The sequence below is a fragment of the Bos javanicus genome, chromosome 21 (assembly GCF_032452875.1).
Source record: "Bos javanicus breed banteng chromosome 21, ARS-OSU_banteng_1.0, whole genome shotgun sequence".
Taxonomy (NCBI): domain Eukaryota; kingdom Metazoa; phylum Chordata; class Mammalia; order Artiodactyla; family Bovidae; genus Bos; species Bos javanicus.
In genome coordinates, this window is record NC_083888.1 from 25,844,226 (window position 1) to 25,869,224 (window position 24,999).

Consider the following 24,999-nt stretch of genomic DNA (forward strand, 5'->3'; position numbering starts at 1 on the left):
CAGTGGCCAGACTTTACAGTGGAGAAGGCAATGGCACCCCACTCCAGTACTTTTGCCTAGAAAATCCCATGGATGGAGGAGCCTGGTAGGCTGCAGTCCATGGGGTCAATAGAGTCGGACACGACTGAGCGACTTCACTTTCACTTTTCACTTTCATGCATTGGAGAAGGAAATGGCAACCCACTCCAGTGTTCTTGCCTGGAGAATCCCAGGGACGGGAAGCCTGATGGGCTGCCGTCTATGGGGTCGCACAGAGTCGGACACGACTAAAGTGACGTAGCAGCAGCAGCAGACTTTAGAGTAGGAGGAGAGGAGGACAACAGAGGATGAGATGGTTGGATGACATTACCGACTCAATGGACATGAGTCTGAGTAAACTCCAGGAGATAGTGAAGGACAGGAAAGCCGGACCTGGTGCAGTTCATGGCGTCACAAAGAGTTGGACAGGACTGAACAACAACAGGCTTTAGAGTGGACCGACTGAGGAGTATGGACTCCCGCATTCCACATTAAGAGAATTCTCTATGATATTGCACAGGGAAGTTACATGATCACAGTGCTTCTGGGAGATTAATTTGTTAGCTCAGGTTTGAGGTAACATAGGAATGAGGGAGCAAGACTGGAAACAGAGGGGCCGGGTTGAGATGAGGCAGGTGCTGGGGAGGAGGGACTTAGTGGCCCTGACTTGGAACACAGAGAGGAAGGACAGTACTGTTGGGCAGGTGGAGGAGCTCAGACTTGCACCTCTTAGATTAGGGGTAGGCTTAAAGGAGACACAGACACAGAGGTGAGGAGCCTGAGTAGCTCTAAGGACGGAGGTTCCGTTTGCAGAAATAGGGAGTCTAGGAAGAACAGATGAGTCTCCTGTCCAGATGCTGAGTTTGAAAACAGCTTTGCCAGTTTGCTTGTGATTGAAGCCTACAAGTTCAACCTGTTCAGCTACTTAAAGATCAATGTTAAGTTGATGGATTTAAATGTTATATTAGGATAAGCAAAGGATGTTAAATGAGGATATTTTAGTCCAATATAGGTTTATAATGGAAATAGGAATAAAATCAGAGGCAATGTACATTAATATATGTAGGCTATGGGGTTTCCCCAGTGGCAACCCACTCAAGTATTCTTGCCTGGAGAATCCCGTGGACAGAGGAGCCTGGTGGGACATGGTCCCAAAGAGTCGGACACGACTGAGCGGCTAAGCATGCACACACACACACACACACACACACACACACGCATGCATGCATGAATGCATACATACATACATACATAGCATAACATTGCTGTTTAATACATTTTGTGTATCACATTGTTCCATGAGGCAAATGTAATAAATACAGGGCAACTGCCAGCCTTGGCCATGCTGAGCACATGACTGCTGGTGCCTTAGACTTTGGAACACTTGAACTGTGCAAGTGGAGGGAGTTGTTTTTATTATTTATAAACACCCAACTTGCTTGATAGAGACAGTTGGGTGTCTGTTTTTCTCTGTTGGCAGTGATACCAGAGATACTGAGCATGATGCGATCTTCCCAAGGGAAAAAATTCCTTTAGGTGGTTGACTTTTCTCTTACTTACCCATCTTTTCTTTAAAAAAAGAAATTATTTATTTGGCTGGGCCAGGTCTCAGTTGGGCACTGGGGATCTTAAGTCTTTGTTGCAGCGTGAAGGATCTTTAGTGGCGGCAGGGGTCTAGTTCCCTGACCAGGGATCAAACCCTGGCCACCTGCATGGGGAGCACAGAGTCTTAGCCACTGGACCACCAGGGAAGTCCCTCACCTGCCGTGGTCTTTGGAGCAGGATGGGTTTGGCCCCCTGCTGTTATGAGATCTGCCATCGTAGTCCGTGGGTTTAGCTCCCATCTCCTGGGGCCCCTGACCCCTCCCTGCTGCTGCTGCTTAGTTGCTTGTTCGTCTCTGACTGTTTTTGACCCCATGGACTGTAGCCCACCAGGCTCCTCTGTTCATGGGATTCTCCAGGCAAGAATAATGGAGTGGGTTGCCATGCCATCATCCAGGGGATCTTCCCGACCCAGGAATCAAACTGTGTCTCCTGCTTTGGCAGGCAAGTGAGCCACTGGGGACCCCTCCCTACTTCTAGGTCATTTGCTGTCCCTGTCTTGGTTGCTGATTCTATGGCAGTGGCTGATTTTTTAAAATTTATTATTATTATTTTATTTTTGGCTGCACTAGGTCTTCATTGCCAGGTGTGGGCTTTCTCTAGTTGTGGCACCTGGGCTTAGTTGCTGCGTGGGCATGTGGGATCTTAGTTCCCCACCCAGGGATAAAACTCATGTTCCCTGCACTGGAAGGTAGATTCTTAACCACTGTACCTCCAGGGAAGTCCCATGTCCAGTGTCTTTACACACTGAATTTCATGGTATTTAGAAGACTGTTGATGGCAAGATCAGTTCAGTTCAATTCAGTCACGCAGTCATATCTGACTCTTCGCAACCCTATGGACTGCAGCACACCAGGTCTCCCTGTCCGTCACCAACTCCCAGAGCTTACTCAAACTCATGTCCATTGAGCCTGTGATACCATCCAACGATCTCATCCTCTGTCGTCCCCTTCTCTTCCTGCCTTCAGTCCTTTCTAGCATCAGGGTCTTTTCAAATGAGTCAGCTCTTCACATCAGGTGGCCAAAGTATTGGAGTTTCAGCTTCAACATCAGTCCTTCCAATGAACACCCAGCGCTGATCTCCCTTAGGATGGACTGGTTGGATCTCTTTTCAGTCCAAGAGACTCTCAAGAGTCTTCTCCAACACCACAGTTCAAAAACATCAATTCTTTGGTGCTCAGTTTTCTTTGTAGTCCAACTCGCACATCCATAGATGACCACTGGAAAAACCATAGCCTTGACTAGACGGATCTTTGTTGGCAAAGTAACGTCTCTGCTTTTTAATTTGCTGTCTAGGTTGGTCATAACTTTTCTTCCAAGGAGTAAGCATCTTTTAATTTCATGGCTGCAATCACCATCTGCAGTGATTTTGGAGCCCAAAAAAATAAAGTCTGACACTTTTTTCACTGTTTCCCCATCTATTTGCCATGAAGTGATGGGATCAGATGCCATGATCTTCGTTTTCTGAATGTTGAGTTTTAAGCCAACTTTTTCACTCTCCACTTTCACTTTCATCAAGAGGCTTTTTAGTTCCTCTTCACTTTCTTCCATAAGGGTGGTGTCATCTGCATATCTGAGGTTATTGATATTTGTCCCCGCAATCTTGATTCCAGCTTGTGCTTCTTCCAGCCCAGTATTTCTCATGATGTATTCTGTCTATAAGTTAAATAAGCAGGGTGACAATATACAGCCTTGACATACTCCTTTTCCTATTTGGAACCAGTCTGTTGTTCCATGTCCAGTTCTAACTGTTGCTTACTGACCTGCATACAGATTTCTCAAGAGGCAGGTCAGGTGGTCTGGTATTCCCATCTCTTTCAGAATTTTTCACAGTTTATTGTGATCCACACAGTCAAAGACTTTGGCGTAGTCAATAAAGCAGAAATAGATGTTTTTCTGGAACTCTCTTGCTTTTTCAATGGTCCAGCAGATGTTGGCAATTTGATCCCTGGCTCCTCTGCCTTTTCTAAAATCAGCTTGAACATCTGGAAGTTCATGGTTCACATATTGCTGAAGCCTGGCTTGGAGAATTTTGAGCATTACTTTACTAGCGTGTGAGATGAGTGCAATTGTGCAGTAGATTGAGCATTCTTTGGCATTGGCTTTCTTTGGGATTAGAATGAAAACTGACTTTTTCCAGTCCTGTGGCCACTGCTGAGTTTTCCAAATTTGCTGGCATATTGAGTGCAGCACTTTCACAACATCATCTTTCAGGATTTGATATAGCTCAACTGGAATTCCATCACCTCCACTAGCTTTGTTCGTAGTGATGCTTCCTAAGGCTCACTTTACTTAACATTCCAGGATGTCTGGCTCTAGGTGAGTGATCACACCATCGTGATTATCTGGGTCGTGAAGATCTTTTTTGTACAGTTCTTCTGTGTATTCTTGCCACCTCTTCTTAATATCTTCTGCTTCTGTTAGGTCCATACCATTTCTGTCCAATAGCCTTTTCAGTTCAGTTCAGTTCAGTTCAGTTGCTCAGTCATGTCTGACTCTTTGCGACCCCATGAATCGTAGCACGCCAGGCCTTCCTGTCTATCACAAACTCCCGGAGTTCATTCAGACTCAAGTCCATCGAGTCAGTGATGCCATCCAGCCATCTCATCCTCTGGCGTCCCCTTCTCCTCCTGCCCCCAATCCCTCCCAGCATCAGAGTCTTTTCCAATGAGTCAACTCTTCACATGAGGTGGCCAAAGTATTGGAGTTTCAGCTTTAGCATCATTCCTTCCAAAGAAATCCCAGGGCTGATCTACTTCAGAGTGGACTGGTTGGATCTCCTTGCAGTCCAAGGGACTCTCAAGAGTCTTCTCCAACACCACAGCTCAAAAGCACCAATTCTTCGGTGGTCAGCTTTCTTCCCAGTCCAACTCTCACATCCATACATGACCACAGGAAAAACCATAGCCTTGACTAGACGGACCTTTGTTGGCAAAGTAATGTCTCTGCTTTTGAATATGCTATCTAGGTTGGTCATAACTTTCCTTCCAAGGAGCAAGTGTCTTTTAATTTCATGGCTGCAGTCACCATCTGCGGTAGCTTCTGTCAAAAAACAGGAGTGATATCTGAAAAAGAGATATATTTATTTCTCGGGCATGATTTATTGAGTAACTAGTATGTATCGGTAGCTAGGTGCTGTGCTAGCTTGAAGTTGGGAAGAGCTGGGCTGGTTTGAGGACCCAGAAAAGGCCAGGGTGGCCAGAGAACATTGGGTGACCAGGGGTGATGGTGATGTGGGAGGTTGGAGAAGGGAGTAGAAGCCACTCATGGGAGGCATGGATTGGGATAAGGGGTTGAGATTTGGTGCTAAGAGCAATAGAGAGCGCAAAGGGTCTTGAGCAGGGGAGGTACGTGGTACCACCTGCAGTGACTGCTGTATGGAGAGTGGACTGGACGGAGGCAAGAGGAGAAGCCAGCATCCTGTTAGAGCTTGTTGACATGGACAAGGGCGGCGGTGAGCATGGAGGGAAGGGGATGGAGTTGAGATCTATTTGGAGGGCAGACTGCTATGCTGAGCAGCTCCAGAGACACCAGTTATATCCTTGGCCACATTGCCTGCAGCAGCCCTTTTTTGGGTTAGCACCATATATGGTGTGGGGTTGGGGGAAAGAACAGTTGAGGTTGACTCCTAACACCTGGGTGGTAGGAGATGATGGGGAGATAGTGAGGTGCATGTGGCCGTGGGGTGTCCGTGAGGCTCCTGCACTTAGCACTGTGGTGGAGGTCCCATGGAGACACTGGCAGGGAGCTGCTGGGAGGCCGTGGGCCAAGTGGATTTGAGCAACCAGGGCTGGAGATGTAAGTGAAGAGTGGTGTTTGCCAGCCTCTCAGCAGCTTCTCTAAGGCCTTTCCTTGGGGTATGTGAGCTCTCCGAGAGTGGAACACCTGGACCACATCCCTTGAGTCCCCCAGCATCACCTCCATAACTGCCTCATCCTCGGCCTATGCTGAGATACATGGGGAAGTTACTTCTGTATCTTTTCCAGAACTACACCTCCATTGCGAGTGTCAGCTCAGTGCTGGGCTGTCCTTAGGAAAGGAGCGTGCAGTAGACTTGCCCAGGGGTGGGATCCACTGCATGGGGAGCCAAAGAGGTCCTCACACAGAAGCAGGTAGAGCCGCTGTCATGCGGGTCAAGCTGGTGGACTAGCTGAACACACAGAACTTGTTGTTCAGTGAAGAAAAGCGAGGTCTCCCACTTCTCGTCAAGCCCTTTCCCACTTGAGGGCCTTAGCCTGTGCTGCTGTGTTCTCTTCTGAGGATGAAGAACTGCTCACCTGTCCTTCCTACTGTCTCCTACCCACTCCCCACACCTAACCGTTTTCTCCCATGCCACTCCTTTTGTTTCCTTCTGGTCTCAGCTTGAATTCTTACTCCATTGGAAGAGGTTCTCCTGATGCCTTTATCAGTGGCTCAGTGATAAAGAATCCGCCTGCCAATGCAGAGACCTGGGTTCAATCCCTGGGTTGGGAAGATTCCCTGGAGATGGAAATGGAAAGAAATCCCACTCCAGGATTTTCGCCTAGGAAATTCTTTGGACAGACCAGTCCATGGGGTCACAAAGAGTCAAACATGACTTAGCGACTAAACAACCACCACCACCGCTGCTGCAGAAGGAGAACAGGTCAGACTGGTAGCAGCCTGGGGACCAATTGGTAGTCTCGGAAGACCCGTATGCTCACCAGATTCCCTGTGGAAATCCCACAGGGTGCTCCCCTTCCCAGCCTTCTGCTCTGGGTGTGAAACTGCTGCTGTGTCCTGTGTGCGCACCAGCAGTCATGGATAAGGCCCCCTGGGCTGGTTCTCATTCACCTGCCTACCCCACCCCGCCAACCCAGGGGTCGACACGGGTCTCAGGAAGGTGGCATTGAGGACCACTGGCTTTGCAGTTGGAAGTGAGGCCCTTTTCATATAAGCAGAGCCTGCATGGTTTTCCAGACTGTGACAGTTGGGCCATTTTCTGGGCAAATTCATAGCAAAGCAAAAATGTTCACCAGTAAGGAGTTCTTGATTTTGGACATCGTGTGGGGCATTTTTTACTGCTCCAGGCATGTTTCGAGGGCAGCTGAGCGGAGCCTAGAGAGGGTCTTCTCCCAGCACCCTTCTGAGGAACTGACTTCTTTCTCCCCCATAATCACTTTTTCCCTGAATACAACAAGAAAGATAATGTGTGGATGATAAGAAATTTGAAAAATACACAAAAATGCTAAGATAGTTCTCCTACCCGCTATTAATATTTTTGCATATGTTGTTACAGATCTTAAAAAACATTAGAAATTAATACAAAATAGAATTTTAGTGTATATTACATATTGTATATTGTAAATTAATTCTATGTTGGAATAAAATAAACAGTTTGCCGTTTCCTTCTCCAGGGGATCTTCCCGACCCAGGGATGGAACCCACGTCTCCTGCATTGGCAGGTGGATTCTTTACTGCTGAGCCACCAGGGAAGCATTTTATTCCTAGTTATCACCAGATGCTATTCTCTTTCTTATTTGAAGAGACTCTGACTGAGCCAAGTGGCAGAGCATCTAAGAACCCAGACACGGGGGCCCAGAGATGTGTCCATACAGTGCTTATGAGCTGTGGAGGCGGGGGGCATTCCTGGTTGTCACAATACCAAGGTGGGTGGGAAGGTGGGGGGAGGTGGCATCTTGGGGGTAGTGGCCAGGGATGCTGGCAAACATCCTCCAGAGCACAGGGCAGCTCCCACCACAAAGAATGATCCAGCCCTAAGGGTCACCAGTGGGAGGCTGAGAAACCCCGGTCTACAGGGACAGGACTTCTCGTGGGTCTCTGGGCAGTGGCCACTGGGAAAGGAACTTGAGAGTTCCATGGGGCATGTGGCTGACAGGACACAAAGAGGCTGGCCCCCGAGGCCACCACTTCAGAATAAGAAACCATGGTGGCTTTAGAAACTAGATGGTACTTTTCAGAAAATTATGATATCCACAGTGAAAGTTAATTTAAATGGAAATAACAGAACTGCATGAATTTTTTTTATTATTATTTTTAGAACAGCATTGCTCTTTCTATCACATCAGCAAGTTCGAAATGAGGCCTCATCTGGGTTCATTTGCTGTAATTTTATATGCTTGATGGATTCCAAGCCCCCCAAAGAATGAAATGAATGAATGTGATCAAGGATCACAGCTGTGTTCTTTCTCTTTGAAAGCATTTCAGACCAGAAAACTTCTAATTCGGTTCATCCAGCCTTCCCTGGGCACCCCTCTGCCCCCCTGTACCGGGTTCTGGGTGGGTAGAGAGATTCTGAGTGAAATAGGTTGGCTGCACTGTGTGTGCAGCTGGTCTCCTCAACAGGCAGTATTGGGACAGTCTTATGCCAATGACCGGTGGACTTTTACGGACAGGCAAGAACGTGGACCCCCACCAGCTCCTCCTGAAGGGCAGAGAGAGAGAGAGTTACAGGAATGGCTTGGAACAGGGGCCCCCAACCTCTGGGATCTAATGCCTAATGATCTGAGGTGGAGCTGATGTAATAATAATAGAAATAAGTGAGTGAAGTGAAAGTCACTCATCGTGTCCAACTCTTTGCGACCCCATGGACTGTAGCCCACCAGGCTCCTCTGTCCATGGGATTTCCCAGGCAAGAATACTGGAGTGGGTTGCCATTCCCTTCTCCAGGGCATCTTCCTGACCCAGGGATTGAACCCAGGTCTCCTGAATTGCAGACAAATTATTTATGATCTGAGCCACCAAATGTAAGGTACTTGAATCATCCCCAAACCGTCCCCTCTACCCCTCTGCCTGTCTGTAGAAAAATTGTCTTCCACGAGTCCAATCCCTGGTGCCAAAAAGTTTGGGGACCGCTGGCTTGAGGGTGCACAGCTCATTTTAGCACCAGAGTATATGCCTTTTCCTAACGTCAGCCTCACAAACCACAGGTCTCTATTTCCTGCTGCCCACCCAGCATCTCCGTCCACGTGTCCCCCTCATTTTGCAAAGCCAGTACCCCTTCCCCAGGTCCCCTGCAGCAGTGAATGGCATCACTCTCCATTTACTGGTCCAAGCCTGACATTAATTATTGTAATTGCTTATCCACCTAATTAAGCAAATATTAATTGAATGCCAACTGTGCATGCACAGCAGTGTGCAAAGCCAGGCGTGGTCCCCATGCCCACGGAGATCCCTGCGGGGAGAACTGGTTGTTTATTAAAGAGTCATGAGCAGGACGGTATTATTAAAGTAAGTATTAGGGGGAAAAGGTGTCTTTGTATCCAGATGCAATAGGAAGCCATTGAAGTGTTGTGAGCAGGAGGTGAATTTTGAAAAGACCTCTCTGGCTGTTGAATCAGGCCTACAGGCTGAGGGCGTCCATCCCCACGGTCCAGGGAAGGGACTGCAGAGGCCCTCTCTAGGTGGCAGCGGACATGGAGAGAAGCAGGTGAACCTCTGAGATGAAGCCAACAGAACCAGATCAGAACCAGATGATGGATCAGATGGAGCTGGTGAGCGCGGCAATGGCCAGGTTCCTGATGCAGTCCCTGGAAAGGCAGGGTACCATTTCCCAAGACAGAGATTGTTGATGAAGTCCCAGTGTTTGCGGGTATTTTGGTGGAAGGGGCAGGGAGGTGATGGATTCAGTCCTGGACCTGTTGAGTCTAAGGCATCAAGAGTTCAAGGCATGTAGGTGGGGCTTTGCCAGAAACCCCAAGTTGCTTCATTTCGCTTAGAGCTGAGATTTTCTTTTCCACTGTAGGAGCCTCGATATTAGGAGCTTCCCACATGGTTCAGTGGTAAGGAATCTGCCTGCTAAAGCAGGAGACACGGGTTCCATCTCTGGGTCAGGAAGATCCCTTGGAGAAGGAAATGACAACCCACTCCAGTATTCTTGCCTGGGAAATCCCATGGACAGAGTAGCCTGGTGGGCTGTAGTCCATGGGGTCGCAGAAGAGTCGGAAACAACTTAGCAATTAAACTACAACAACATCTCTAATATTATTGAATGAATGGATGGATGGATGGTTTGGTCACCCAGTCTCCTACATTTAAAACCAATGCAAAGCAGCGTGACCATGACAAGGTTCATTTTTTTTGTTTTTAGTAACTTTTTATGCTGCAATAATTACAGGCTTACAGTAACGTCTTAAGACTACAGAACTCCTGTATGCCCATCATCTAGATTCCTTAAATGTTAACGTTCACGTTTGCTTCATCAGTTTCTTCAGGTTTTTTTCGTCTATTTTCTGAACAATTTTTTTCTGAACAATTTGATAATACCTGGTAGACAAAAATGAAAATGAAAGTGTTAATCGCTCAGTCATGTCTGACTCTTTTGTGACCCGGTGGACTGTAGCCCACCAGGCTTGTCTGTCCATGGAATTCTCCAGGCAAGAATACTAAAGTGGGTTGCCATTTCCTTCTCCAGGGGCTCTTTCCAACCCAGGGATCGAACCTGGGCCTCATTTTAATTCTAAATACTTGAATGTGTGTAAACTGAAAATAAGCACATCCTTCTACAGAACTGTGATTTATGAGCAAGATCGGGAGGTTGGCATCCATATAACAGTGTATTCTAAGCTGAAAACCTTATTCATTTTTACCAGTTGTTCTTCATAGCCAAAACCATTTTTTTGGCTCTAGGTTTAATCTAGGATGACAACTTATGATGTCTCTTTAGTCTCCTTTATTTAACTGCTCCTTTAATAACTGCCCTGATTCCCCACCCCTGCCCCCCCGCCCCCCACCCATAACGTTTTTACTGAGTACAGGCCAGTCACTGTGTAAAATACCCCGCAATCTGGTTTTGTTTGATGTTGCTGCACAATGACCTTGGGATTAGGCTTTTAAACGTGTCTGTTATCAGGGACACAACAAAAGTGATGTTATATCACAAGGCTGTTTTTAGCAGGCATTACTTAAAAAGCAAGATTCTGGGTTGATAAGTCAAGGTCTTGTGCAGACAAGGCTAAGCAGAGGTGATTAGTGGTTCCAGATGCCCTTTCCTGTGTGGATGCAGAGAGTGTGTTAGCTGCTCAGTCGTGTCTGGCTCTCTGTGACTCCATGGACTGTAGCCCGCCAGGCTCCTCTGTCCGTGGAATTCTCCAGGCAAGAATACTGGAGTGGATAACCATTACCTTCTCCAGGGAATCTTCGTGACTCAGGGATCAAATCTGGGTCTCCTGCATTGCAGGCAGATTCTTTACCATCTGAGCCGCCTGGGAAACCCTTCCCTGTGTGCTCGGCAAACTTCTGTGGGTTCTATACACCAATCATAGGCAGCTTCAGGTGTTCCTTGTCAAGTACAAGTCCCAGGTTTTTTTCTATTTTTTAAAGACTGTAAGGGTAACATTTTCCTAAATAAGTATCGACTTCATTTGACAAATAATTATAATCTAACTATGTAAGGATGATCATATCTCTAATAAAGTCAATAGGAAGTTGAAGGGTTTAATTATCAACTTTCCTGACATACAAATTGGAAAGCTTTTCAGGTAAGTTGCTCATGTGGAATTCCTGGAACGCGTTGCAATTAACAGTCAGATCTCCATTCAAACAGTAATTAGTGTATGATTTGACCTGTTCTTTGTGGCTGATGCATATCTAGGGTTAGATATGTATTTGTGTTTATTTTAGGAAGTGAATTTGCTGCTTTTTTTTTTTTTTTTGGCTGCGCTGTGTATGGAATCCTGCACATCCTGCATTGAAAGTATGGAATCTTAACCACTGGACCACGAGGGAAGTCTGCTGCTGCTTCTACGGTCCATTTAAAAACACATTTGCATTTTATTGTAACTTCCTAAAGAAAGACCTAGTGACTTAAAAATCAGATGTGGGGGGTGAGTAATTTGCCTGCAGAAACTTGCTGAGTTTTTCCCAAGGTCCGAGAATTCCCCCTCCTCGCTCTCTCCTCTCTGCTCCCTTCCCTCTCCTGTCTCCTTCCTTATTTCTTCCTCCTTCTATCTCTTTCTCCTCCACCTCTTCCTTTCTTCCATTTGTCCTCCCTCCCTTGTCCTTCTCTCCCTCCCCGATCCCACTTCTCTTTCATCAAAGACCCAAAGGAACCAGACAGGGTGGAAATGTTCAGATCACTCCAGTAGTTCATGCTGGGTCATCTTGCTGCTGCTAAGTCGCTTCAGTTATGTCTGACTCTGTGCGACCCCATAGACGGCAGCCCACCAGGCTCCCCAGTCCCTGGGATTCTCCAGGCAAGAACACTGGAGTGGGTTGCCATTTCCTTCTCCAATGCATGAAAGTGAAAAGTGAAAGTGAAGTTGCTCAGTTGTGTCCGATTCCTAGCGACCCCATGGACTGCAGCCCACCAGGCTCCTCCGTCCATGGGATTTTTCAGGCAAGAGTACTGGAGTGGGGTGCTGCAGGTGTGTAAAAACCCAGACTCTGACTGTGTGAGTGGTGACGATGTAAACACCATCCACTGGGAGATGGTACAGGTGAGGGCCTCAGTCTTCCCCTCTGTAAAATACGCTGAATTCTCTATCAAGCACTGACTGTGCTGTGTGCTCAGAATTCAGAGATGAGGAGGACACTGCCCCCTGGGGTTGAGACAGGCCACGGCCGACCTGGTGTCTGTGGCTTGTGGGCTGGCTGGTTACCTCCTCGTTTCCACTGCTTCCTTACCTGTATAGAGGGGCTCCTCGCTGGGTTTTGAGGAGGATTAGATGGTTCTACTTAAGAACTTTGGGGATGAGGCTTGGCACATGGTAAACACTGGGTCAGAGGGGCCTTTGCTTCTCGTCAGGACATGGAACACAGCACAGGGTTCAGGAGTGAAGGACAGACAGCTTTCCAGCTGGGCAGGGAAAACTTGGGGAACAAATAACCAAATGTGCTTATGAAAGAGATGGGGCTCTTGTGCAGTAGGCAGTCTGGGTTTCTGGGGCTCTTCTGTGCATGTGGGGGTCATTAGCTGTCCGTGCTCCAGTATTCCTCCTTGGGAAGAAGGCCATCAGCCGTGGTGGCAGTCCCCGCCCCCGCCCCCACCCCGCTGGACTCCAGCTTTCCCCTCCTGTTGTGCTGTGATTGTCCTTCCTGCCATCCCTCCCTGTTTGCTAGACTCCCTGTCTTGGTCCTGCCCCTGAGTGCAGACCAATACATAATGCCCTGTCACCCCCCTTTATCCTCCCTCACTGGCATAGTAGGGTGGGGGGAGGGTCCCATCACCCTAGAACAAGTCTCCCTCCTGGCCCCTCCATCCTCTAGACAGACTGTGATGGGTGCCCCACCCAGGAGGGTCCCCCGTTGAATGCCCAGGGCTGCTGCAGTTGCAAACATTATACCTGGGTGCCTGGACGTTGCCGCTGCAGGCAGTGGCTTGGCACTCTTCCCCACCCTTTCTCCTTCCACCTCTTAAACCTGGCTTCATTGGGCCTCAGACTGCATCCTAAGACATTTCAATTTCACAAACACTTTGTGGACAGAATGGGCATTAGAACGTGTGTGTCTTTTTAAGTTTATTCGTTCGTCTTCGTGCATTCAACCAGTATTCATTAACTGTCTGCTTTTTGTTAATCATGGTGCTTAAGTGCTGGGATTATCCTGGTTAGAAAGCACAGCACAGTCTGTGCCGTTGAGCATCCACAGTCTCCATCCATAGCCTGCTAGCAGCCCTTCCTTCCCTTTGTCATTCAGGCTGGGTATTCTGGTCCTTTCCCAGAACATAGGCGCTGTTGTGCCTATTGACCACTAGGTGGCGCAGTCACACAGGTAGCTCAGTTCAGTTCAGTTCAGTTGCTCAGTCGTGTCCGACTCTTTTCGAACCCATGAACCGCAGCACGCCAGGCCTCCCTGTCCATCACCAACTTCCGGAGTTCACCCAAATCCACGTCCATCGAGTCGGTGATGCCATCCAGCCATCTCATCCTCCGTGGTCCCCTTTTCCTCCTGCCCCCAATCCCTCCCAGCATCAGAGTCTTTTCCAATGAGTCAACTCTTCGCATGAGGTGGCCAAAGTATTGGAGTTTCAGCTTTAGCATCATTCCTTCCAAAGAACACCCAGGACTGATCTCCTTTAGAATGGACTGGTTGGATCTCCTTGCAGTCCATGGGACTATCAAGAGTCTTCTCCAACACCACAGTTCAAAAACATCAATTCTTCAGCACTCAGCTTTCTTCACAGTCTAACTCTCACATCCATACATGACTACTGGAAAAACCATAGCCTTGACTAGACGGACCTTTGTTGGCGAAGTAATGTCTCTGCTTTTCAATATGCTATCTAGGTTGGTCATAACTTTCCTTCCAAGGAGTAAGCATCTTTTAATTTCATGGCTGCAATCACCATCTGCAGTGATTTTGGAGCCCCCAAAAATAAAGTCTGACACTGTTTCCACTGTTTCCCCATCTATTTGCCATGAAGTGATGGGACCAGATGCCATGATCTTCGTTTTCTGAATGTTGAGCTTTAAGCCAACTTTTTCACTCTCCTCTTTCACTTTCATCAAGAGGCTTTTTAGTTCCTCTTCACTTTCTGCCATAAGGGTGGTGTCATCTGCATATCTGAGGTTATTGATATTTCTCCTGGCAATCTTGATTCCAGCTTGTGCTTCTTCCAGTCCAGCATTTCTCATGATGTACTCTGCATAGAAGTTAAATAAGCAGGGTGACAATATACAGGTAGCTAAGTCACTGGAATTAGACCTGCTTGTTAATACCCAGTGCTGGCTAGAACTAGCCTCTAGCCCGGTTCTAGAGGCTCTGCCTGTAGGCGGTGGTCAAGTTGAAAGAAGATTGGCCTGACATTTGTATTTCTTTATTAAAAAAAATTTTTTTTTAATTAATTTATTTATTTGGCTCTGCCAGGTCTTAGTTGCAGCACTCAGGATCTTTAGTTGTGGTGTGTAAGCTTTTAGCTGCAGTATGTGGGATCTAGTTCCCTGACCAGGGATGGAACCTGGGCTCCCTGTTCCAGTGGTTAAGACATGTTAGTTAAATGCAGACCTCCTGGATTGATTCTCTATCTCTTCTCTCATTCCCCTGCTCCTTGATTGTTTTCCATGTAGGGGGTATATTTCTTTAGAAAGCAAACCTTCAGTCTCATTCCTTGGGAGAAATGTCAGCCCATTGGCATTAGGGGTTAGAAGTTTGTTATTATCATTAATGGGATGGTGTTGGGAAGGTAGAGAGGATGAGGCATATGTCATTGTGCTGCCTTTAATTGGAAAATAGTGGCTTTTATTTTCTTTTTCTTTTTTGGACTGTGCTGCACGGCATGTGGGATCTTAGTTCCCCAGCCAGGGATTGAACCTGCTGCATTGGAAGCGTGGAGTCTTAACCACTGGACCACCAGGGAAGTCCCAGAAAATAATGGCTTTTCAAAGAAGCATCTAGATTCACTTTTTCTTTTAAAAGATTTTCTAATTGGGTAAAACAAAAGAAGCCAAACTATACCATTATGTACTACTATTTACAAATTGGAAAAAGTGATTTAAAGGTTTGAAAATAGAAGGGCCAGCCTTGGTGTGTCAGGCCAGTGCAGACAAAAAGAAAGCTGTGGTCACAATGTTAAAATCAGTAAAAATGAAATTATTGTCAAAACATCTAATGGTAAGAAGAAATTATTACCCTGTGATTTGTTGGTTTTGATCTTAATGCACCGAACAACATTTTATAATTGATATGAATTTCTTATCACTTGCAGTGAACGCCCATCTTATTGGTGTATTTTTAGCCATCAAATTAAAGCTGCCTGTCCCTTCCAGCTGGCTGTTGGAACATCCAATGCATGTTTCCTGGGGAATACGACCCCCCCTTGGTCATTTGTGACACCTTTGGACCTTCAGCACTCAGGAGAATTGGAAATGGGCTGTCTATTGTTTAGTTCAGGTGGGCCATCAGGAAGTTACAGTGCCGAAAAAGAAGCAAAATTAGGAAACTGGTAGATGAATTATTTATTTATTGTTAACGCATAGTTTGACAGTCTTTGTTTCCTAATCCAGAAAACTGAGTCCCTTTATTGGGACCATTTATATGTACAGACTTATTTCTACCACTTTTTTTCCTTTCTGTCCCACTTTTTCTTTTTCTTACCCCCTCCTTTGTTTTATTGGAGATGAAGGTCATATTTACCATTCTCTTCTTTCTTGCTCTGCTAGTTTGGAGGTCATATATAGTATACGTGTTAATTACCACTTTGGAAGCATGATTACGCACACTCAGCAGACTTTAGTAATACTAAATGGCCTAGCATCACCTCAGATCACCCCATGAAGCACATGCTAGTATTATTTACTTATAGTCAATGCATATTTATATTTATTCTGTGTTCATCACTCTCTTTGCTCAATAAAGCAAAGAGAGTCCTCCTTGTGCCTGGGACCTTCCATTTGGGGTTACTTTGGTTTCCTTATCTGTAAAATGGAATAATAACAAATACCTATCTTCAGGAGCAGGTGAGGTGAGCTGTTGAAATGAGATGTAAGGTGTTTAGCGGTGTTTAGCAGTGTGCTGGACAGTGTCTGTGCTCAGTATGTGTTAGCCCTTCCTATCATTGGAGTTATTCTGGCTTCAAGGACCATTTCCACAGGGATCTGAGAAATGATTCGTAATGGATCTGAGCAATGGCAGCCTTGAGCAGTAAGCGTGGAAGCACACAGCAACTCCTAACACTAGGAACACAAACCTGTCAAAGCAGCGAGTCCCATGATCAGTTATGTCACATGTCCTTTTCAGCGTCTATTGAGATAAACTCAGGGCTTTTTTTTAAAGCTTATTTAAGCTATTAATAGATCTGCTAATGGTGAATTATCTGCATCTTCCTGGAATAAAAGGAACATGGTAACACTGCACAGTTCTTTTAATGTTATTATTGTAAGATAATGCTGGATTTGATTTACTAAGATTTTATTTAGGGATTTTCCATCCATATTAACGAGTGAGGTGTTTTTGCAAATACAGAATTTGCAGTGTAGTTGGTGAAGTGTGCTTGTCGAATAATTCGTATATACAGATTACAAATATTCATTGTGTCTGTGAGAGAGAAGAAGGAGAAAGAAGGGGAGGAGAAAGGAGAGAAGGAGGAGGTGAAAAAAGAAAGATGGGGAAGATGAAGCAGGGGAGGAGGGGGGCAGGGGAAATAGGAGAGTAGCAAGAAGAGGAAGGAGAGGAGACACAGAGAAAAGGAAGTCACAATATATTTGTCAGGATTATTTCACTCTCAGAAGACATCCCAGAGACTTCCCTGGTGGTCCAGTGGTTAAGACTTCACCTTTTAGTTCAGGTGCTATGGGTTTGATCTCTGATCAGGGACCTAAGATCCCACATGCCTGGCAGCCAAAGAACCAAAACTATAAAACAGAAGCAATATTGTAACAGATTCAATAAAGACATTAAAAATGATCCACATCAAAAAAAAAATCTAAAAAAAAAAAAAAGCCCAATTCAAACCAAACAATAATTGTCCCTAAAGTTAAGATAGCCAGGTGGGCACTTGGCTTCAGGTAAAGATCCGGAGGTGCTAGCATTGTGCCTTTCACCCTGTTTATCTTCGCTAGGTCCTCTCGCCCTCCCTCCTTGTACTGGTTTTAATCTCAGGCAGAATCCCCCTAGTGGTGGTGACGTTACATCTCATCAGTGAAACTCCAGCAGAAGTTAGATGACATTGCTGAGCCGGGGTCTCCTGCCAGGGCATGCAGTGCTCTGAACAGACCTGGGCATGTGCCCACCTTTGGGAAGGAGAAAGAAAGACTCTCTCTCTAAAGAGAGTCTCCATCACAGCTTTAGATGTTTTATCTGGCCTCACCTTGTCTTGACTTTAACATATCTGGCTCTATGTTTACAGGTCTTTTTTACTTTTACTTTTTGGCTGTGCTCCATCTGTATTGCAGCGTGTGGGCTTCTCCAGTTGTGGCACTTGGGCTCTCTAGTTGAGGTGTATGCATTTGGGTCCCACTTGAGCCACGCAGACTATGAGTGGAAGGGGGGACATACCTGAGATGTGGTTCTCAGCACTGTCACTGAAGTGAAGAAGGGGACGTCGGGACAGGCAGTACAAGACATTCTGGATTATCCCTAGTTGATCAGGTGCGTTTGTGTTTCCCAGGTTTCAGTTACCTCATTTGGCTTGCACAAAGCTCCCATGAAGTTTTTATAAAGTATTGTCTAAAATTTTTATTTATTTATTTTAGGCTGTGCTGGGTCTTCTTCCTGTGTGCAGGCTCTCTCTAGTTGCGGTAAGCAGGGACTACACTTCTTTGCAGTGTGCGGGCTTCTCATTGCGGTGACTTCTCTTGTTGCGAAGCACGGGCTCTAGGGTGATTAGGCTTCAGTAATTGCCCTGAGGCATGTGGGATCTTCCCGAATCAGGGATTGAACCCGTGTCCCCTGCATTGACAGGCAGATTCTTAACCTCTGGACAAGCAGGGAAGCTCCCATGGAGTTTTATTTGATATCATCTTCCTTCCCGTATTTATGGAGGACCCAGGGATTGAACCTGGGTCTCCTGCATTGCAGGCAGATTCTTTACTGTCTGAGCCACCAGGGATGTCCACTGAAGGTCTGCTTAGAGTAGCCTTGCTTCTGTCAAGATGAACATAAATGAGATAATCAAGATGAAGATGAACAGGCACTCAGAACAGGGACTTGAGCCTTTAAATAGCTCCAGACAAACAAGAATGTCCTTCCTGGGAGCCTGAAATGTTGTATAGTCATTGACTTTTTAAATGGATAGACTTTGTGCTTCTGCAAGTGTGGCTCTCTGAATGGCTGTTTTAAAATCTGAAGTCATAATGGGCACGTTTCTTTCCCACTCTCTTCCATGAAGATGCCTGTATCCATAGCATCTCTACGGGAGGACCCCTGAGGATTCTGATCCTTGTTGTTTAGTTGCTCAGTCACGTCTGACTCTTTGTGACCCCGTGGACTGTAGCCTGCCAGGCCCCTCTGTCCATGAAATTCTCCAGCCAAGAATATCGGAGTGGGTTGCCATTCTCTTCTCCAGGAAACCTTCCTGCCCCAGGGATTGAACTCAGGTCTCCTGCATTGGTCTTTACCATCTGAGCCACCAGGTAAGCCCATGATCTCTATTTCAGGTTCCCCAGTCCATCCATGAGGCTCAATTGAATTAAGTACTTTAGAACTAGAGGTTTATCATTTTATTGGTGTATGTATAAAAGAGAAAAGATGGAAATGTGATTGATTGCCTCACTCCTTCTGTGGCCAGGAAGGTAGAGTCTTGAGGTCTGTGTTTCTTCTCAAGATAAATGTTGGTTTTTTACTGGTAGCTCCTAACAGCTCCTGGGTCATGCTGGTCTCCATATTTCCTTTTTTACAAAAAAAATTTTTTTTTCATGTGGGCCATTTTTCAAAAGGATTCTCAGGTGGCTCATTGGTAAAGAATATGCCTGCAATGCAGGCGATATAGGAGACTCGGGTTCAATCCTTGGGTCTCCAAGATCCCCTGGAGAAGTAAATGGCAACTCACTCCACTATTCTTGCTGGGAAAATTCCGTGGACAGAGGAGCCTGGCAGGCTACAGTCCATGGGGTCACAAAGAGTAGAACCCGACTGAGCAACTGAGCATATTTTTTAAAAAAGGTTTTATTGAATTTGTTACAATATTGTTTCTGTTTTATATTTTGGGGGTTTTTAGCTTTGAGGCATGTGGGATCTTAGCTCCCCAATTAGGGGTCAAACCTACACCTCCTGCATTGCAAGATGAAGTCTTAACCACTGAACTGCCAGGAAAGTCCCCTTGTCCCCATATTTTCTACTTTGAGCATAGCTGGACAAGTAGAGTTGGGTTTTAGGATATCATCTTAGAGAAGACATAAAACAGCAATTACAGGAGCTCCAGGCTGCCACCAGAATTCAGTTCCTCTCGATCTTCTTTCAATTAGAGCAAAACTCAACTTCTTAATGGTGCCTTTCTCCCAAGGCTACTACATAGGAGGGGCAGGGCCAAAGAAAGAAAGGATTTGGTGAACACAAGGGTGTGGTCATCAGTCACTGGGTGATTTTCTCTCTGACTTCATGAAGAGAAACAAAGTTTTCACTTCTCCTAACCTGGTTAAATTATCTTGTTTATTTTTTAAAATAATATTTATTTGGCTGCACTGGGTCTTAGCTGTGGTTTGTGAGATCTTTAGTTGTGGCATGTGGGATCTAGTTCCCTGACCAGGGATTGAACCTGGACCCCCTGCATTGGGAGTGTTAGCTCCTGGAGCACCAGGGAAATCCCTAAATTATCTTGTTTAGAACACATTTCAAAATGAAAGGTGTTCTTTCTGACACAGTGCTGTTGAACAGCTATCTTCACGTGGGCCATGATAATGAAATAGTGCAGACTGGGTGGCTTCACCAGCAGAAATTCATTTTCTCACCATTTGGAGGCTGGGAAGCCCGAGGTCAAGACGCCGGCCTGTTTGGTTCTTGACAAGAGCTCACTTCCTGGCTTGTAGATGGCCACCTTCTTTCTGAGTCCTCCCAGGCTGGGAGCAGAGAAACAAGGAGAGGAAGCCAACTCTCTCCTGCTGCTGCTGCTGCTAAGTCGCTTTAGTCGTGTCCGACTCTGTGCGACCCAATGGACAGCAGCCCACCAGGCTCCCCCGTCCCTGGGATTCTCCAAACAAGAACACTGGAGTGGGTCAGCTCTCTCCTATCTCTACTTAAAAAGAAACTAATTCCATCATGAGGGCGTCATCCTTATGACCTTATGACCTCCCAAAGACCCCACCTCCAAGTACTGTTCCATTAGGTTTTAGAGTTTCAACATGACTTCCAAGGGGACACCCTTCAATCCCTAGCATTGGCACAAAATTATTTTTAGGATATGCTTGTGAGCTTCATCGAGTCCAACCCTTTGCAACCCCCTGGACTGTAGCCCACAAAGCTCCTCTGTCCATGGAATGTTCTAGGCAAGAATACTGGAGTGGATTGCTATTTCCTCCTCCAGGGGATCTTCCTGACCCACAGATCCAACCCACGTCTCCTGTGTCTCCTGCATTGGCAGGTGGATTCTTTACCTACTGAGCCATCGGGAATGCTTATTGTAGTGATCCATGTTTGGAGTGATAAGATCCTAGACTCCGGTGGAAAAAGTGAGAAAGGACACCTGACTTGCAAGGTGGGGCTCTGTGGCTTTGGTTTGTTCTGCTGAGACCTGAGCGTGCTGCTTTGTGTCTCTGTCTGCCTCTCTTCTGAGACATTTAAGAGTGACTTCTTGGTTCACCGCTCAAATTGATTCTGCACTGAACTGCCCCACTCCATTCTGCATTTGCGGCAGTGACTGGTGGTATCTGATAGAAGACGGGTGCTCAGAAAACCCTAGCGGAAGGAAAACAGGGAGTTTGGGGCCTCCAGACTGAAAACAAGTGAGGTTCTGCTGATGGAAAGACTGGAAATCAGCTTACCAGATGGTTTGGGAAGGAAAAACGGAGTTCCATTTTAGACTATGGAAGTGTGAATTGAAAGTTGCTCAGTCGTGTCCTACGCTTTCAGATCCAGGAAAGCCCGCCAGGTTCTTCTGTCCATGGAATTCTCTAGGCAAGAATACTGGATTGGGTTGCCATTCCCTTCTCCAGGGGACCTTCCTGACCCAGGGATCGGATCTGGGTTTCCTGCATTGCAGACATATTCTCTATCATCTGAGCCACTGGGGACACCCTTAAAATACAGAGGTTGAGGTTAACTGTGATATTGCTGTGGTGGTGGTGGTTTAGTTGTAAGTCGTATCCAACTCTATGAGATCCCATGGACTGTAACCCGCCAGGCTCCTCTGTCCCTAGGATTCTCCAGGTAAGAATACTGGAGTGGGTTGCCATTTCCTCATCCAGGGGATTTTCGCAACCCAGGGACTGAACCCACATCTCCTGCATTGCAGGCAGATTCTTTACCACTGAGCCACCTCTATACATTATTGCCAAGTAGTTGAAGATCACATAGTCATACATCTTAGGAAGATAAAAGTCCTTTGTTTTAACCCTGTAGTCATGGCAGGGGTCCCCAGGATAAAGGTGGCCCCATATCACCCCAAGCCCTGCTTGGCACTCTCTTGGTGACTTGATCATTTATAAGGCATTTAGACAGTCCCATCCTGTCTCATGGAACATTCTCTGCTGCTCTTCAATTCTACTACAATTCCTCCTTATTCCTGAATCTGTCTTCTGAGGGATTGCAGTCTGCATCTACTAATAGCTTGGGTCTTCACTGTTGCTCGTGGGCGGGAGCTACTCTCTAGTTATGGTGCATCGGCTTCTCGTTGCAGTGGCTCCTCTTGAGCACAGACTCAAGAGCACAGGCTCAATAGTTGTGGTGCACGGGCTTAGTTACCACTTGGCATGTAGGATCTTCCCACAGCAGGGATCTAACATGTATTCCTTGCATTGGCAAGTGGATTCTTAACCACTGGAACACCAAGGAAGCCGCATGTATCTTATATATTGGGAGATTCTCAATCTTAGCTCATCTAGAATGCCTGTGTACGTTTGAAACAATATTTGGAGAACAATAAGTTCGTGTGGCATGCCTTGTCTTGGGATCGTTGTTACTATACTATCAGTGTAGATATGATGATGACCTGTGTGATTGTAGGGTCATTGATCACCCACAAGTTCAAGGATGCCAGAAACGATCCTGAAATACGTATTTCACTGCTTGACCATTCAAAGGTTGAGCCATTCATTCAGAAGCCAGGGCCAGATGCTAGGGTAAATATTGTAAAGCTGAATTTCACTGGATCCCTGACATCTATGTCTGTCTCTAAGCTTTTGTATCCTGCCCTACTAATGTACCCTGAACATTTTCCCATGACATTATTCTTTGAAATCGTGATATTTAATGGTTGAGTGATTTTTATCTGTGTGGGTGTTCCATAATTTATTAGCTTTTAACTTTATGTCAGATGTTTTAGTTCATTTGGTTTCTGTTCAACTTCAAACTGTATTTGGACAGTCAGCATGCATCTGAGTCATTCATTTTTCCCTTATCCTTCATATTCTTGGCCACCATGTCAAGGGCTCGGCAATAATCAAGAAGTGGCCTCTTCTGCTTTATACAGGAAGGTGTCTTGCATATTTGAAGACAGTTTCATCTCTCCTTCTGCCTCAAGGACTCTTCTTTAACCTGGGTTTTAAGCGAGGCTCCCTCTAAGACCCTCTCAGGGCAACCTGTCCATTGATTGACCCCGAGCCTTCAACCCAGGTGACCTGCCCTGTATTCTGCCCGACCCATGAGACCCACTTTCCTCTGATGGTCTCTGGCTGTTGATTTGACTCAAGCATGAGATGATCCATGGTGGAGGCCCCACTGTGGTTAAAGACATGGGCCTGTGTTTGTCATCTCCCAGAGTGGGCAGATTTGAGTGCTGAGTTCACACTTAACTGTCTTCCTCTAGAGTTGTTACCTTACCAGTGACCTCCCGACCTTTCTTCTGCCATTATTGGCTACCTGTCTTCTCCCTGGGGGTCTGGGTTTTGCCCTTTTTATAAAGTTCAAGGTGGGCTTGGGCAGAGCAGCAATACAAGTGCTGGTACCCTAGTAGACTCTGGTGCAATGTCCGCATTCCAAAGGGCACAGCACGGCCCAGGCGGGCCAGGGAGCAGGGCTCTGCATAAGCAGGCATCATTAGCTGAGTGGGAGGCCATCTCCCAAGGCTGCCTTGGGACTGGTTCCAGTTCCCTAACACCAAACCTGCCTGCCAGCGAGAAGTGACTCAGGCCTGCAGCCAGGGCTCTGTGTCCAGGTGGGAGGTGTCAGCTGATGGAGGCAGGACTGGCCTTTTCTTCTTTTCCTGGGTCCATGGCCATCTCTTACCCTGTCCAGCACCTCCTGCCCTGCTGCAGAGAGCACCTTCCCCACCCCATCCCCCCACCCCCCACACTATTGCCTGTTTGTGGATGAAGGCTGCCTTACAGAGGATGTACAACAGGTTAAAGTCTAGAAAGGACTTGGAGTTAGAGTTCCTTGCTTCTCAGTCTAATGGCTTTTCTGTACATTGTTTTGTTTTGTTTTGTTTTGTTTGGTCACACCTTGAGGCCTGCAGAATCATCCCGGACCAGGGATCGAACCCATGCCCCTGCATTGGAAGTGCAGTGTCTTTTAACCACTGAACCGCTAGGGAAGTAAGTCCCTTTTCTACGTTGCGCTGTGCTTAGTCACTCAGTCGTGTCTGACTCTTTGTGATCCCATGGACTGTAGCCTGCTAAGCTCTTCTGTCCATGGGGATTCTCCAGGCAAGAATACTGGAGTGGGTTGCCATGCCCTCCTCTAGGGGAGCTCCCCAGCTCAGGGATCAAACACAGGTCTCCCACATTGTAGGGAAGTTCTTTACTATCTGAACTACCAGGGAAGCCCAAGAATACTGGAGTAGGTAGCCTATCCCTTCTCCAGGGGATCTTCCCAATCCAGGAATTGAACCGGGGTCTCCTGCATTGCAGGTGGATTCCTTACCAGCTGAGACACCAGGGAAGCACCCTTTTCCTATACATTGTGCTATAAAAATCCCACCCTCCAGAGGATCTTTGGGAGTTCTGTGCCTTGCCTTCCTTCCAGAAGTGGAAAGGACCCTTTCTCCCTTGCTTGCTAGGAGGACTCATTTTTGATCTCTCGCTGAAATATTTTGATAACAATCTAGAGATTTCAGTATAGATTGTGGTTGCGCAAGAAATCCAAATCACCAGTTTTTCAGAACCTAAGCAGTTAACATTAGAAATTTTGCTGCAAATAAATTGATCAGTATGCAAGACAGTTGTCACGGCTGAATCATGGTCCACAGTTAAGGTAAACAGATCTGTGATGACATTTTCTGAGCGGAATACAAATGTAACTCATTTCCTCCCAGAGCTTTCTGACATTTCTTCTACACGGATAACAGATTCTCCCAAGAAGGTGTTGGTCACAAGGAAGAAAGATCTTTGTTTAATCCCTCTGTAAAGGTATGGCCGTGATATTTGATGTGCTATCCTTGAAAAAAAAATTGTTCTAAGAGAGATGAATAGTGGGGAGGGCATTTTTCTTTGGTTAGCTGCCCCTCACTCCCTCCCAATCATGGGGGGAACCCTTTTGGGTTTTTGCTTATTTGAATGGTTATTAAAATATTACATTGTCATATTGTGAAAGTTTGCATGTCATTAATCTTTTTTTTGCAATGTGACAATCAAGGGATATTTTTCTTTATTTAGATTCATATGAAATAGTAGTGAGGGGAGATGAAACAGAATGTTTTTCCATTTTCTCACGTTCTTTTCATCTGTAATGCTCTCAAGTTTCACATTTTCCCCCAGGTTTTCACTGCCTATACTGTGTTTTAGAAATTCTATACACCACCTCTGCATTTGAAATGTGAAATAGTCCTTAGCTAGATGCTGCATCGTAAGCCGGCTCTGTGTTCTGTGTTATGGTGAAGCTTTCAAAAGCCTCAGCTTGTGCTGATGTTGAAATGAGCTGAAAACCTGCAACTTTGGG

At 46.2% G+C, this 24,999-nt stretch overlaps 1 protein-coding gene across 8 annotated transcripts in view; it reads left to right on the forward strand.

The window, feature by feature from the left end:
- ARNT2 (aryl hydrocarbon receptor nuclear translocator 2) overlaps positions 1-24,999 on the forward strand; it is a 203,414-nt gene that overhangs the window by 12,645 nt on the left and 165,770 nt on the right. The window contains exons 1-3 of one of the 8 annotated variants that reach the window (XM_061394577.1): positions 14,400-17,622; positions 17,727-17,771; positions 18,362-18,605. The exons of 3 other annotated variants lie outside the window; for them this stretch is intronic. The gene's annotated coding sequence lies outside the window, so the exon portion shown is untranslated. Of the gene's footprint in view, positions 1-14,399; positions 17,623-17,674; positions 18,606-23,472; positions 24,471-24,711; position 24,999 lie in introns of those variants that run through there. 4 more of the 8 variants (XM_061394575.1, XM_061394574.1, XM_061394581.1 and 1 more) reach the window with 4 other exon arrangements.